The sequence below is a fragment of the Mustela nivalis genome, assembly GCF_964662115.1.
Source record: "Mustela nivalis genome assembly, chromosome: 7".
NCBI classification, from domain to species: domain Eukaryota; kingdom Metazoa; phylum Chordata; class Mammalia; order Carnivora; family Mustelidae; genus Mustela; species Mustela nivalis.
The window spans coordinates 10088437-10102067 of record NC_139026.1 but is presented as its reverse complement, the minus strand read 5'-3'; the positions used below and the strand labels follow the sequence as shown (position 1 = coordinate 10102067).

General features: G+C 52.3%; 1 long non-coding RNA gene across 1 annotated transcript; it reads right to left on the bottom strand.

Annotated features, from left to right (window-relative positions):
* Window positions 1–5883: 5883 nt before the first annotated feature.
* Window positions 5884–11982, bottom strand: LOC309869331. Its single transcript, XR_014314119.1, has 2 exons — window positions 11719–11982; window positions 5884–6096 (listed from the first exon to the last, which is right to left on the bottom strand). It is a non-coding gene; the product is annotated as an uncharacterized lncRNA (long non-coding RNA).
* Between the last annotated feature and the right edge of the window lie 1649 nt (window positions 11983–13631).

Genomic DNA, 13631 nt, shown 5'->3' with positions numbered 1-13631 from the left:
TAAGGCTTTACACACTTGGGGTGGATTTTAGGATATGGTGAGATACGGAGTTAATTTTGTCTTTTCCATCAACTGCTCTGGCACGATTCACTGAGGCGTCCCGCCTGCCTTTCCCCAGTGAGCCGCAGCCCGCCCACCTGTCCCCTAGCAGGTGTCTTCCAGGGTGTGAGTCCACCCGGAGCTCCTCTGCCTGTGAGTCTACTCATCTTCCCTGAAGCCGACACAACATTGCTTTAATTACTGAAATCCTCTGCCAGGTCTCTGTATCTGGCAGGGTAAAAATTCTCTTCTCTTGAACTCCTTCAAAATGGTTATCACTGACCATTTGCTCTTTCATAGGAATTTGAGAATAAGCTTGTCATGTTCCAAGAAGAACCATGTCAGGATTCTAATTAGAATCTGGTTCAATTTATAGAGGAACTTGGGCAGAATTGACATCTTTGTGATATTCAGGCTTCCTACCCATTTACATGTTATATTTCCTCTTTATATCTTTCAATAAAGTTTTATAACTTCCCCCCAGAAAGGTCATGCACATTCCCACCAGATTTATTCCTTGATAACTTATTACTTTCACTGTCATCATAACGAACACCTTTTGAAATTGCATTTTCTGTTTGTTGCTTCTATGCCGGAAAAATGTCAAATTTTGCATATTGGACTTATATTATACTTATATGCCATACGGATGAAATTCTTGTTATAATTTATCTAGAGATTTTGTTACTAACAAGTCTAAGACTGTCTTCGTAGATAGCCTTCATTGGTGGAAAATGACAGTTTTACTTCTTCCTTCCCAAGTTGTATAATATTAATGTCTTGGGTTGTTTGGAGCCTTTACCATGGTGTTGAACAGAATCCGTGATCCTCTCTGTTTTATTTCTGATTTTTGGAAGAGTGTTTCGAGGGTTTCACCATTAAAGATGCTATAGGCTCTTGGCAGGTATTCTTATCCGTTAAAGAAGTTTCCTTGTTATTGTTAGTAATGACAATTCTGTTCTGTTTTTATCACAAGTGTTTAATTTTATCGAATGCTTTTTTTCTGTGTCTATGGAGATGTGAATAACACTAATCCATTTTGTTGGTGTTCAACTACCCATGCATTCTTGCATAAACCCAACTTAGCCCCTCTGGAGAATGCTGCTGAACGACCCTCATTAGCCACTGTCTGCTTCTTCTTTCTTCTTTTTAGTAACAATTGACGGGTGGACAGAGCAGCCCCTTCTGGTTCCTGCGCAGAGGTACCCCGCTGCTCCACTGCATTTACCTGCTCCTAGGACACTGTCCTGGCTTTTGTCTTCACACCCTCGGGACGCTGTCCTGGCTTTTCTCTTCACACCCTCGGGACCATCCCAGCCACTCCAGGGTTCCCACCGCCATCCCCAGACCTGCCGAAGATTCCCTCACCTGACCCCAGACATCCATCGGACCATGCAACTCAACATCCCCCCTTTCCTCCCCTCCCAGTACAACACAACCATCCCGCCCCCCCTAACCTGGGACCTAGACAGCAAACATTTTTTTTTTTAAGTTTTGTGGTTCTATTTTAATATTTTCACATTACCCTTGAACGAGTAATACATTCACCTGGTCCCATGCAAAAGAGCTTATCATGATAAGTCAGCCTTCTGACCCACCGCCAAGCCACCCAATCCTTCCTAAGGAGGCCACCTCCATTGCCAGTTTCTTGTATGTCCTTCCAGGGATCTAACAGCAGGGGGAAAAAAAAAAAAAAAAGCATTCTTCACTTCCTTTCTCTGACCCCAAAAAGAAGCCCACGCTGCCCAGTGTCCTGCACTTTGCTGCTTTTCCTTTACTGTTTACCTTGAAGTTTGTTCCGTGTTCGTTCAGGGAGAGCTTCCTTCTTCATTTCTGCAGCTGAATGCCATTGCTGAGGCGTGCCAGATGCCTCTGATTAGCTCCCACGAAAGGGCAGGTAGGTTCCCTGCCTACCCGCCTTTGACTTCTCCCACAGTGAGGCCCCAGTACCACAGTGCGCCTGCGCAGTTCCACCAGGTGTGAGTATCTGAAGGCCCCGCCCCCTTGGGAGGGCTGCTGGGTGACAGGGGTGTCCTTTGGGCCAAATACCTTGGTGGTGGTGGTGGTGGGGTAATACCTATTCATTCTCGCCCTAGCAGTGCCTGAAAGCTCATCTCCCTCGTTCTCACCAATAGTCTTCCAGAAGACTGTCTTATTCCTGATGCTCCTGGAGGCAGTGATAGTCCAATGTTGATTTGCATTCCCTTTAGTACGAGTGAGCGTCTTTACCAGGGGGTTAAAAGCAACTTTCAATTTCCCTTTTCTGTGAACTGGGTTTTTATGCCCTTTGCTCATTTTCTGGCTTGGTGTCCTGGCTGTTCATTGATTTCCATATTAGGGAAATGAGCTGTCCGTCCGTCCCATGAGTCGTGTTTCCCCGTGCCGTCGCTGGCTTCGCTCATGGCGGTTGGAGCCGTGAAGACATTTTCATATCGATATTGTTCAGTTCATTGGCGATTCTCAGAAAGGCCTCTGCCACTCTGAAATCACATTTTAAAAGAGCTCTCCCGCAGCGTATCTGCTTGCAGTGTTAAGGTTTAACTTTTTACATTTGGGTTACACCGCACAGAGCAGATGCAATTTGTTTTCCAGGTGGCTGCCCGGTGACCAGCGCCATTTATCTTGACAGTGTATTTTCTCCTGGCTCCCTGAAAAGCTGCCTTTAGCTTCTACACATTCATTCCCCCGTTTGACTATTCCTGGATGGGTCATTGTTCCTCCGCTCAGTCTCCAGCCCCAGGCCCCCCTGGAGGCCCCCATGGTCCCTCCCTCCTATTATTTGTCCACTTAAGCTCCCACTTCCAGCCCACAGCTTTAGCTAAGAAGGCAGGCAGGGGAGTGTTGGTGCTGGGGGCTGTGGGAGGGGGGCTGGGAGCTTTCCCAACTGTGAATGGGATCCTGTTCATCCTCGGTGTGAGGCTCACTCTGGTTCAGGGAGGGAGGGTCCCCATCCTGGTCCCCACCCCCACACTTCTGTCTGTCTATCACGCCCTGGGCAGACCCCTGGAAGCTTCAGAGCCACACTCAGCCTGGCCGTGCACCTGCCGTTCCCTCCGCCCCAAATCCCTGTCCTCCCCATCTGCCTGACTGGATCTTATTTCTCCCCCAAGACTCAGCATTGGGTGCCTGCTCCACCCCCCGCCGGGCCCCAGCACCCTCTGCTTACCTCCCCATTCCTTAGCCTTCTCATGGAAGCATAGGAACAGAGACCCCAAACCCCAGCATGTCTGGCAGCCTTCAGGCACGCACACCAATGGCACAGAACAAGCCAAGGACGCACCGTTGCTCTAGACAGAGCGAGGCAAGGAGTCTTGGGAGCGCTTCTCCACTCCATGCATGGTATCCTCCCCATCTTATCCAATGGGTGGGTGGGTCTTGGGTTTTGACTCTCAAAGTCCCCTTCCTCCTCCTTGGAGCCAGGCCATTTGACCCCTTCACTCCTGCCTTTCTGCCAGCTTCACTGCTGGACGGCCCAGGGGACTCTGATGCTGAGTGGGGAGGGGAAGACACTTTCAATCCTGCGGAGGGGGTGAGGAGAGGACGGCCTCCTGCCGGCAAGTCCCCTGGGCCGGATCACACCGCACATATGTAACAAGCCAGTCCTGGGTGCGAGGCCCCTGTGGACATGGCAGTGGTCAAAGCCAAGTGCCTGCTCCAGGGAGCTCAGGGGCTGCTAGGGACACAGACAATACACAAGTTAATACATATAATGAGAATACAAGTGGCGAAAAGTGCCACGAAAAGCTAATAAGGGAGACGAGGAAGAAGAGAAAGAGAAGGGGAAAAGTCAACGTGATTAGAAGCCAGACTGAGCTCTGCAAAGATGGGGAAAGGGTACAGCGGGCTGAAGGACCCGCTGAGGGGAAAGGCGGGAAGGAGTTCAAAGTGTTTTCAGAGGCGGCAAGAAGGCGGGTGGAGCTCAAAGAAGGGCACACGCAGAGGGAGGGATGGAAGGGTCTGGAAGCACCAGTGACCACCTCGCCTTCCTTCCATGAACAGGAAACGGATCCGCATCGCAAAGGCGCCCCCTGGCGGCCGAGTGAGGAAGAGTCCCTAGCGGGACAAGGGCAGAAGCTGGGAGTTTGCCCTCACCTAGATGCCCAGGCAAGAGGGCCAAAGGCCAGAACCAGGGAGCTGATGGCGGAGGACAGGAGAAGTGGCAGAACCCAGGATGTATTCTGTGGGGTCTATAGGATTTGCTGATGCAGTCAGCAGGATGGCACCAGTTTCATTGCGAAGATGGACGTGCCCTTCAACCAGAAAGCAGTAATTGGGAGGAGAGGGTTTGCAGGGTCAGCAATCAAGGCTTCTATTGTGGATATTTCAGTCGAGAAGCCTGTCAGACAAAGGCAGGTCGAGTGCGTTGCCTGATGAGTCTGGAGCAAGGGGAAAGATCCAGGGTAGCCATGAGCTTGGAGTTGTCCCCATGAAGAGAGACTCGGAGCTGCAGGAGGTCTCCCAGGGGAGAAGTCCCGCTCAAAACAGGCAGGACCACCTGCGTGACCAGAAGCTCCCTTCCATTGCCAGCCTCCCCATACCCGACAGAGGAACTGGGAGGGGGTAGGAGGCAGGAAAATCCCTTCTACCACACATGCCCGTCTGAGGCATATCTGTGTCCAGGTCTCCCGTCCCCGCCCTCAGCCCCTCCTCACCAGCTGCCCTGTCCTCTCTTGGGCCACTTGCCCAGACCCCCATCCCCCTGCACTCCCAGCCAGCAGCCCATTCTTAGATCTCTCGCCCTGCACAAGACCCTTAATGTCTTCCTTCTTTGTCTTTCCTACCACAGACATGGCTGGTCCCCACCCAGTAGCCTAGACCTCCTGACCCACCCCATCTACCTCTGTGGACACCACTTCAGGCTCAGCAAGATCCCATGGGCTCAACCATCCTTTGGCTGAACCCCGAGTGCTTTCCTACACACACACGCCTCCCCTGACCACATTCTGGAACCACCAACCTCTCCTTTGGATGAGCTTAGCTTCCACCCACCAAACCCATCCTGAGACAGCCCTTGTCCCCCTGCGCTTTCCATCTCCCACTGGAGGCACCTGCGTGTTCATGGCCGCCTCTGCTACAACCACCCCTCAATGTGCAGCTGCCAAGAGCGGCAGGTAGACAACCCCCCTTCCCGACCTCTGTCCGCAGAGTCAAAGGCACAGCCACAACCACAGCTGGAAGGGACCCTGGAGAAGTGGCGTTCTGAGCTTTCTGGGCTCTACGGTTCAAGGTAGCACAGCAGAGGGGAAAGAGCAGAAGGCAAAGTGAGCTGACCCACAGCTTCATCTCAGGCCCCATTCTCCCAGATTCTCGGCATCGCCCACCTGGGGGCTACAGACCCCCTTTCAAGTACTTTCCAAACGCTCATCTTGCATTGCTTTGGGTCCCTTTGCCCGGCTCTGGGTATCCGCTGACTCTCTCTCACGGCAGAATCCTGGCAGCAGAGGCTTGAACACGCACTGGGTTATTGTCTCGTTCAGCAAAATGTCAGGAGCAGGCAGCCCAGGCTTGGAGCCGCAGCCCTGTGATGCCATCAGGAGCCCAGGCTCATCCTGGGTTTTGGCCCCAGCATTCCTAGCGTTTGTCCTGCCTCTCACGCTTGCTGTCGTCGCTGCAAGATGGCGGCTGCGCCTCCCGGCCTCCCAGCCACGTGCCAAGTGGCAAGAAAGGGGAGGGGAAGGGGGCCCAAATGGCCTTCTCCTGAGAGAATTCCCTTCTGTTCAGGAAGGGATGCCCTCTCCAGGGATTCCTCCTTAGCCAGAATCACATGGCCACCTTGGCCACAAAGGACACTGGGAAATGATGTGTCTTTCCAGACTCTGTCACAAAGAAAGGAAATTGGGAGACTTGAGGGAGTCAATCTTTAATATTTGTCACAACCATAAAAGGATTTCATTGGTTTATGTAGTCAAGGTGTCCAGGCTTCAGGTCTTGGTACATCCAGAAGCTCATCCAGACTCCATCTTCTGCTCGCCATCTGCCCACTCACGTCCTGTCAGGATCCCTCTGGTGGCACCAGGAGCCCCAGGTTTGCATCATCCTCCCCGCTGGAAGTCGCAACTGAAAAGGAATCTCATTTTACTAGTTGTTCCAGCAAAAACCGCACGGTTGAATCGCATTGGCCCTACCTTGGTCACTGGTCCCCTCTTGAACCAATCACCACAGTCAGAAGATGGAATGTTACGAGCTGGACATCCGTCTTGCCTTCCCCATCCAGTTCCTGGATCTAGGGATGGAGTCAACCTCATATATCCTGTGGACTGGAATCGGAGGGGCGGCGGTCCCAAAAGACCTACCTCTGAATAAGGTAGAGCAGATGCCCCCATAAGCATCAATGACCAAGACCTCGAGCTCCCACCCTTGCCTTCCCCGACTAGTCTTCTCCTATCCTTCTACCTCTCCGACCTCATCTTCAGTTCTGGGTCCTTCTCGCAGCTTGGACCCCACAAGGCTGGTTTCTGTGGGGATCTGAACTTGACCATCCAAAGCTTTCATGAACAGGCACTTGCAGTCCTGTGACCTCATGGTCATCCTCACCTTGATGACCCCCAGATACATTTCCCCAACCTAGATCTTGCCATGGAGCTCCAGATCTGCTGAAGGAGCTAATTTTTACTATTTGCTGCAGCCATAAAATCACATGACATCAAAGTTCCCATCCTACCCATGTTACATGGACAGTTCTGTGGTATTCGATAGAGTCATAATGTCATGCAACCGGCACCACCCTTCGTCCCCAAAGCCCTCGCCATCTTGTCAGACTGGAACTCTATCATGACACACTAACTTCTCACTCCCTCTTTCCCCAGTCCCTGGCACCCACCTTCCTATTTTCTGCCTCTGTGATTTTGACTAGTCTAAATACGTCATGTAAGTAGAATCATACAGTGTTGGTCATTTTGTGGCTTCCTTCACTGAGCACCAAGAACTCAAGGTCCATCCATGTTGTAGCGTATGGCAGGATCTCCTTCCTTTTTAAGCCTGAATAATATTCTGGCGTGAGGAGGCTGCACATTTGCTTATCCATTCATTCATCTCTCAGGGGCACGGGGGTGGTTGGCGCATTTTAACTACCTTGGATATTGCTGTGGTGAACACGGGTGTACAGTTATCTCTCCAAGACCCCGCTTTCCATTCTTTGGGGTGGAGCCCCAGAAATGGAGTTGCCAAACCATCTGGTGATTCTATTTTCCATTACTGGAGGAGCCGCCATACTGTTTCCCACAGCAGCTCCGCCATTTTACCTTCCTGCCAACAGTGCCCACAGGTTGCAATTTCTCCACATCCTTGCCAGCACTTGTTTTTGGTTTGTTTAATAAAATTCATCCTAATGGGTGTGAGGTGGTATCTCATTGGAGTTTGGATCGGCCTCTCCCTAATGTGAGCGATGTTGAGCATTTCTGCACGTCCTCATTGGCCATTTGTAGGTCTTCTCTGGAGAAACCTCTATTCAAGTCCTTTGCCCATTTTTTAATCAGGCTGGGTTTTTGTTTGTTTTGTTTTGTTTGAGTAGGCACTGTGGTGGGAGCCCAACATGGGGAATGAACTCACGACCCTAAGATCAGCCTTGAGATCAAGATCTGAACTGAGGGTGCCTGGGTGGATCAGTGGGTTGGGCCGCTGCCTTCAGCTCAGGTCATGATCTCAGGGTCCTGGGATCGAGTCCCGCATCGGGCTCTCTGCTCAGCAGGGAGCCTGCTTCCTCCTCTCTCTCTCTGCCTGCCTCTCTGCCTGCTTGTGATCTCTGTCTGTCAAATAAATAAATAAAATCTTTAAAAAAAAAAAAAAAAAAAGATCTGAACTGAGATCAAGAGTCAGACACTTAACCAACTAAGCTACCCAGGTGCCCCTGTTTGTTTGTTTTTTTAATTTTAGAAGTTTGGGGGGTTCTCTGTGTGTTCTGGGTGTTAATACCTTATCAGATATAAAATTTATAAATATTTTCTCACATGTGGGCTGTCCTTTTACTCTGTTGATGCTGGGTTTTTTTTTATTTTTAAATTTATTTATTTATTTGACAGACAGAAATCACAAGTAGGCAGAAAGGAAGGCAGAGAGAGAGGAAGGGAAGCAGGCTCCCTGCCGAGCAGAGAGCCCAACGTGGGGCTCGATCTCAGGACCCTGGAATCATGACCTGAGCCAAAGGCAGAGGCTTTAACCTGATGAGCTACCCAGGCACCCCTGGTGCTGGGTTTTGATGCAGAAAATTTTTAATTTTCAGAGCTCCCCCAGGATGGGCAGCCAGGATGCAAACTCAGGCCATGTGAATGCAGAATGCAAGCTCTTAACTACGGACAGATAGACAGATGGACAGCTGACGAAGGGATGGATGGTGGATGATGGAGGGAGGCTGGGAGGGGGAACAAAGGAATAGTCAGGGGGATTCCATGAGAGCCTTCTGGAACTCCAGCTACAACCCAGCCACACCCCACCTGCCCCCTCCCCCCAACACACCTGAGCGAGGGTGAGGTGTGGAACCCCATCACCTCAGGCACACAATCAAAGGAGAACTCAAAACAAGTTAAATAGTATTTTGTGATATTTGTATTAATCAGTCAAAACAATAAATCATGGTGGACAAAATACCCAGCACTTAAATAAAGATAGGATCTAAACCAGCCTTTGTGTGACCTCACCCACCTCCCCTTGGTCAGGGCCCCACCTACCAACCCCCCCCCCCCCCCCCGCCACCACTTCACCTCCGCGGCCGACCTGAGGCCAGCGATGGAGGGTCATGAGGGACAGAGTGGAGAGAGAAAGGGAAGACAGGGTCAGGGTTGCTGGGCTCTGCTCAGCCTCCAGTCCCGGCCACAGTCACTGCCCAAAGACACCCCCACCACCACCATCCACCCCGCACTCCCAACCCCCAAGGCCCAGGCTGTGGCTTCTCTGGGTGTCATCCCTGAAGCCACCACAGGGAGGAGCCCGCGAGTTGACTTTGGTCTCTGGGTTTCCGAGGAAGGGGGCGACCAAAGGGACACCTATCATGCCACCCTGGGCCCCCTACCACACCCCCCGGCTGACTCCCAGTGCCCCACGGCTGGCCCAATGCCAGCTATCTTTAGTGTATTCTTCCATGAAACCCCTCACTCCCATCCCCATAGGAAATGTCATTTCCTCCAGTTTTGTGGAAAAAGAAACCGAAGCCCAGAGAAGGAGAGAACAAGCATTCGAGCATATCTAAGGGCTAAGGGAGCAAAAGTCCCATCTTGCAAAGTTGGAGATCAAGGCTGAGCATGACCAAGTGACCCAGCTCCCATCACGTGGCCAGGCGGGACAGAGCCAGTGAGGGAAGGCTGGCTTTGTCTGAGAGGAAGCCCCGAGTTCTTTCTGTGCCCTCATGCCCCCCACTGGGACCCCCACCTGCGAGGCCCCAAGTCTTGGCCTCAAAACTCAGGTCCAAATAGAAGGCTCTAGCAAGTGGGAGTCAGGAGTCCTTTCTCTCCCCTCCCTCCAGGTGCTGACATTGGGTAAGGTGCGTCCCCTGTCTGTGCCAGGCCTGTCTCAGGACCCCCATAGACTTGGGGCCACACAGAGAAACCAGACATGGCCTCCTCCCCAGCACACGGAGCCTGAGGAGCCGCTGAGGGGATAGAAAGGCAGTAGGAAAAAAGAATGAAAACGACCCTCAGAGTGCTCGGGCTCCCAGCCTCCCGCCCCCTGCCACGGTTTTCTCTTCATTGGAGGAGTGACCTCAGACACCCCTGACGACCTTCCAGCAAAATGTTCGGGGACTTGAGGGTCACGAGCTCACAAGCTGGGCTATTTCACCCAGCTTCTGGATAACTAACAGTTCCGATGAACAGAGTTGCCCTGCCCATATGGGGAGGGCCGACCTCAGAGCAAAGGTGAGGGTCCCAGCTCAACGCTGGAAACTGCTGGAAACGGCTGGAAACTGCTGATAGACTTCGCTCTCACTTTTTCCCAGAGCTGCACTGGGAGGGAGCGTTACCACCTGACACGGGTCAACAGTGGGAAAGACACTCTGACCCCAGCCTGCTGGGCAGCTGGCTGCCTTAGTTAGACGTCACTTGACTGCCGCTGGCCTTTGTCAGTCAGGGATCCACAGGCCCTTAGAGCTGATGTGAGATATCCCTGGCCCCCCCCTCCCCTGCTATTATTCATTCAACAATGCCACCTCAGGCCAATCAGACAGACCCAGTCTCATCCTTCAGGGCGTTCATGCTCCAGTGATGAAAACCAATTTTGAGCAAGCAGTTAAGGTGCTGGGTTCTAGGATTCTGGCAGAGTACACAGGAGCCATGTGCCTTTGGGTTAGGACACAATGCCCAGAGAAAGCACAGTTTAAGCCAAAACCTAAAGCATAGGTAGCAGTTGGCCAGAGATGGGGAGGAGAAAGAGTAAGTCAGGTGGACGGAGTAGCATATACAAAGGTCCTGGGGCATGAGAACATGGGCTGATCAAGACAAAGGAGGATGGTCCCTAGTGCTGCAGCACAGGCCAGCGGGCAGCAATCGACTTCCAGAGGGTCTTGCCAGTCGTGTTGTGGAGTCTCAATGCCATCCGGAGGGTGGCAGGAAACCCCTGATGGTCTTTAAGCAGAAAAATAATGTGACCAGTTGGCTTTCAAAGCAGGTTGTCCCAGGCGGCCCCAGCACTACCCAGAGATGACACCAAAGTGGCAGGAAGTGTCAACAGATCATTTTGTTAAAGTCTATAATCACACTTTCGAGCAAAAAAAAAAAAAAAGAGCCTCTGAGGTAGACTGAACATGCCATAAGTTTAAATCCTCAAGTATCAGATTCCAATCTTTGAAGGACTGACAAAAACTCTAGAGAAGTGGCTTCCTAGGGGCGCCTGGGTGGCTCAGTGGGTTAAGCCACTGCCTTCGGCTCAGGTCATGATCTCAGGGTCCTGGGATCGAGTCCCGCATCGGGCTCTCTGCTCAGCAGGGAGTCTGCTTCCTCCTCTCTCTCTCTGCCTGCCTCTCTGCCTACTTGTGATCTCTCTCTGTCAAGTAAATAAATAAAATCTTTAAAAAAAAAAAAAAAAGAAGTGGCTTCCTAAATAACTCGAATTGCTGTCCCAGAAATATGACTCAGCCGTAACCACAAGAACACAAGTCAGAACCAAAGCTGGGCCGGTTGGCACAGCTGCGTGTTGGCACAGCCCCTCTGACCTTCTGCGTCTAAGTCTATAAATTAGACACTGGAGGTGCCCTTGGGCCAGGAGAATCTTCTGGCCTTTCCTGTTGGGCTGACCACCTCCCGCCCCAGGCCCTCCGCCCCTCCTGCCAGCGGCCCTTGACTCCAGTAGAGTTGCTCCTTCTTAAAAACGCCCTGCCCACCGCCACCCCCGCTCCTGGGCACCCCACCTTTTGATCTGTTCTCAACACCACAGCTCTCTGCCTCCACTTCCTCAGCTCCCCCTGCCTCACCACCTCCCACCCCGAGCTGCTAACGCACCCGACGCCCAGAGACCTTCACTTCCCCAACACCCACCGGAGGCACGGCTGACCACTTCTTCAAAGGCCCTCACCTCGGGGTCTCAGACCTGCTTGGTTTCCTCCCAGGCCTCCACCTGCTCCCTCCTCCCCACCCCCACCCCGCACCCTGTCCCTGCAGTAGCATTTCCCTCCAGGACCCCCGTAGGCTAACACCTTGGTTACCACCAGCCGCCCCCTCCATCCCGCCTCCCTGGCTGGGCAAACCTGCTTCCCACCTGCAGCTGCAAATGCCAGATGCTCCGTTCCCCAGGATCCCTGGCCTCCAGGTGATAGCGGGGACCTGCCTGGGCCAAAGGGGACGAGCAGCAGAGCCCTGGTGGGTGTTGCCATCTGGCAACCGGGAGGGAAGCGGAGACGCTGCCCCCTGCTTGCCCCAGACCGTGGCCCCATCCCATCCCACAGCGCGGACCCCGAGGTGCCCTGGAGGCTTCTGCTTCTTCCAGGCCCCACTCCAGTGAGCTTTCGAGGAGGTAGAGCCCGGGGCCACCTCCTGTGTGCACGTGACACGCACGTGTACATGTGCTTGATGTGCAAATGCATATTCCTGTCCCCAGCAGAAACTACAGTCCCAGCCCCAAACCCCTGCCGCCAATTGGAAAGGGGAAGTGGGAGTCAGGGATCCCCTAAGTGGAGGGTAGAGTCGGGGGAGGGGGAGACCTGAGGCATAACTAGGGCCTGGTATCCGGATTCCTCCCAATCCCACCCTTCTCCCCATCTCAAGCCTCTGAGCCTTTGTTCATGCTGTTCCTTCAACCTGGAACCCTTCCCACCTCCCACCTCCCCTGGAGAACACGCTCTGGCTTGACCTTCCATAGGATTTTTTCCTTTCTTTAACAGATATCCAAGACTCTGGACGGGCATCCCTGCTCCGGGAGGCCTCACTGAATGGGTCTGAATGAAGCCCCTGCAGCTCCAGCTTTGTCACTGAGGTTTGGCGGTGGCTGTTGAGTTTTCCGTCCTCAACACCCAGCGCTCAGGGTCACACTCAGGAAATCCTGGCCGCCTACTCAGTGTGCAAGGATGACTCTTACCTAACATCTCCCCTCCCCTCGAAATTCCACCCCGCGATCCCATGCTCAGACTCAAACATTTGGGGAGGTTCCACGTTCTCAGACAGCTGAGCTGGGGGGCACCGCTTGATACAGGCTGGTGCTTTATCCCAAATACACCTGTACTCTGAATCCTGCCCCACGACCCTTACACGTTTTGCTTTTGCAATCTCCTCCTCTGCCCAGAAGGAGGAGATGTTCTTATCTTCCCTTTGACTGTAAGGAAGCCAACTCGCAGGGTCAAGTCACGTGCCCCGGGCCACCTTGCTAGAGCTGGGATCTGAGTTCAAGCCTCAGACGAAAATTCAAACCACCTTAAAGCCCACAACCGAGGGGCAATCTATCTGTTAACGTTTTGGTGAATATCTCCATCACGTGTTGGCAGCCAAGGCATCAAACAGGTAAGCCATGAGTCAGAGACACCTGTTGGGTTGGCTTTCACCTTGCTCTCCAGCTCAGCATTTTGTAAATTTTTTTTAAAGATTTTTTATTTATTTACTTGACAGACAGAGATCACAAGTAGGCAGAGAGGCAGGCAGAGAGAGAGGGAGAAGCAGGCTCCCTGCTGAGCAGAGTCCAATGCGGGGCTCTATCCCAGGACCCTGGGATCATGACCTGAGCCGAAGGCAGAGGCTTTAACCCACTGAGCCACCCAGGTGCCCCTTGTAAATTATTTTTTTAAAACTAATTGTTTATTAATATCACACTCAAATTTATAGATCCAGTGATCCTTGAAAAACAGAGATCTGGTTATCCCAGACTCTTATCTTTTCAAGGCAACAGTTGGCTCGTCCTAAGGACCAGCTGCCCACTTCATATGGGACAAACCTCTCCATTTTGCCACAAGCCCCACAATTTCCTGTTGTGCCCTCATTTCACTTACCATCCTGCCCCATGTCAGGCTGACAACCTCTCTCTAGGCATCTACAAGAGCTAACATTTATCAAAAACCTACAACAGGCCAACCCACCTCTCAAACGCACTTGACATGGGTTAACTTCTTTCATTCTCTAAGTAATGATATGAAGTAGGCATTATTATTATGCCCATTTTGCAGATAAGGCAACTGGGGATTAATT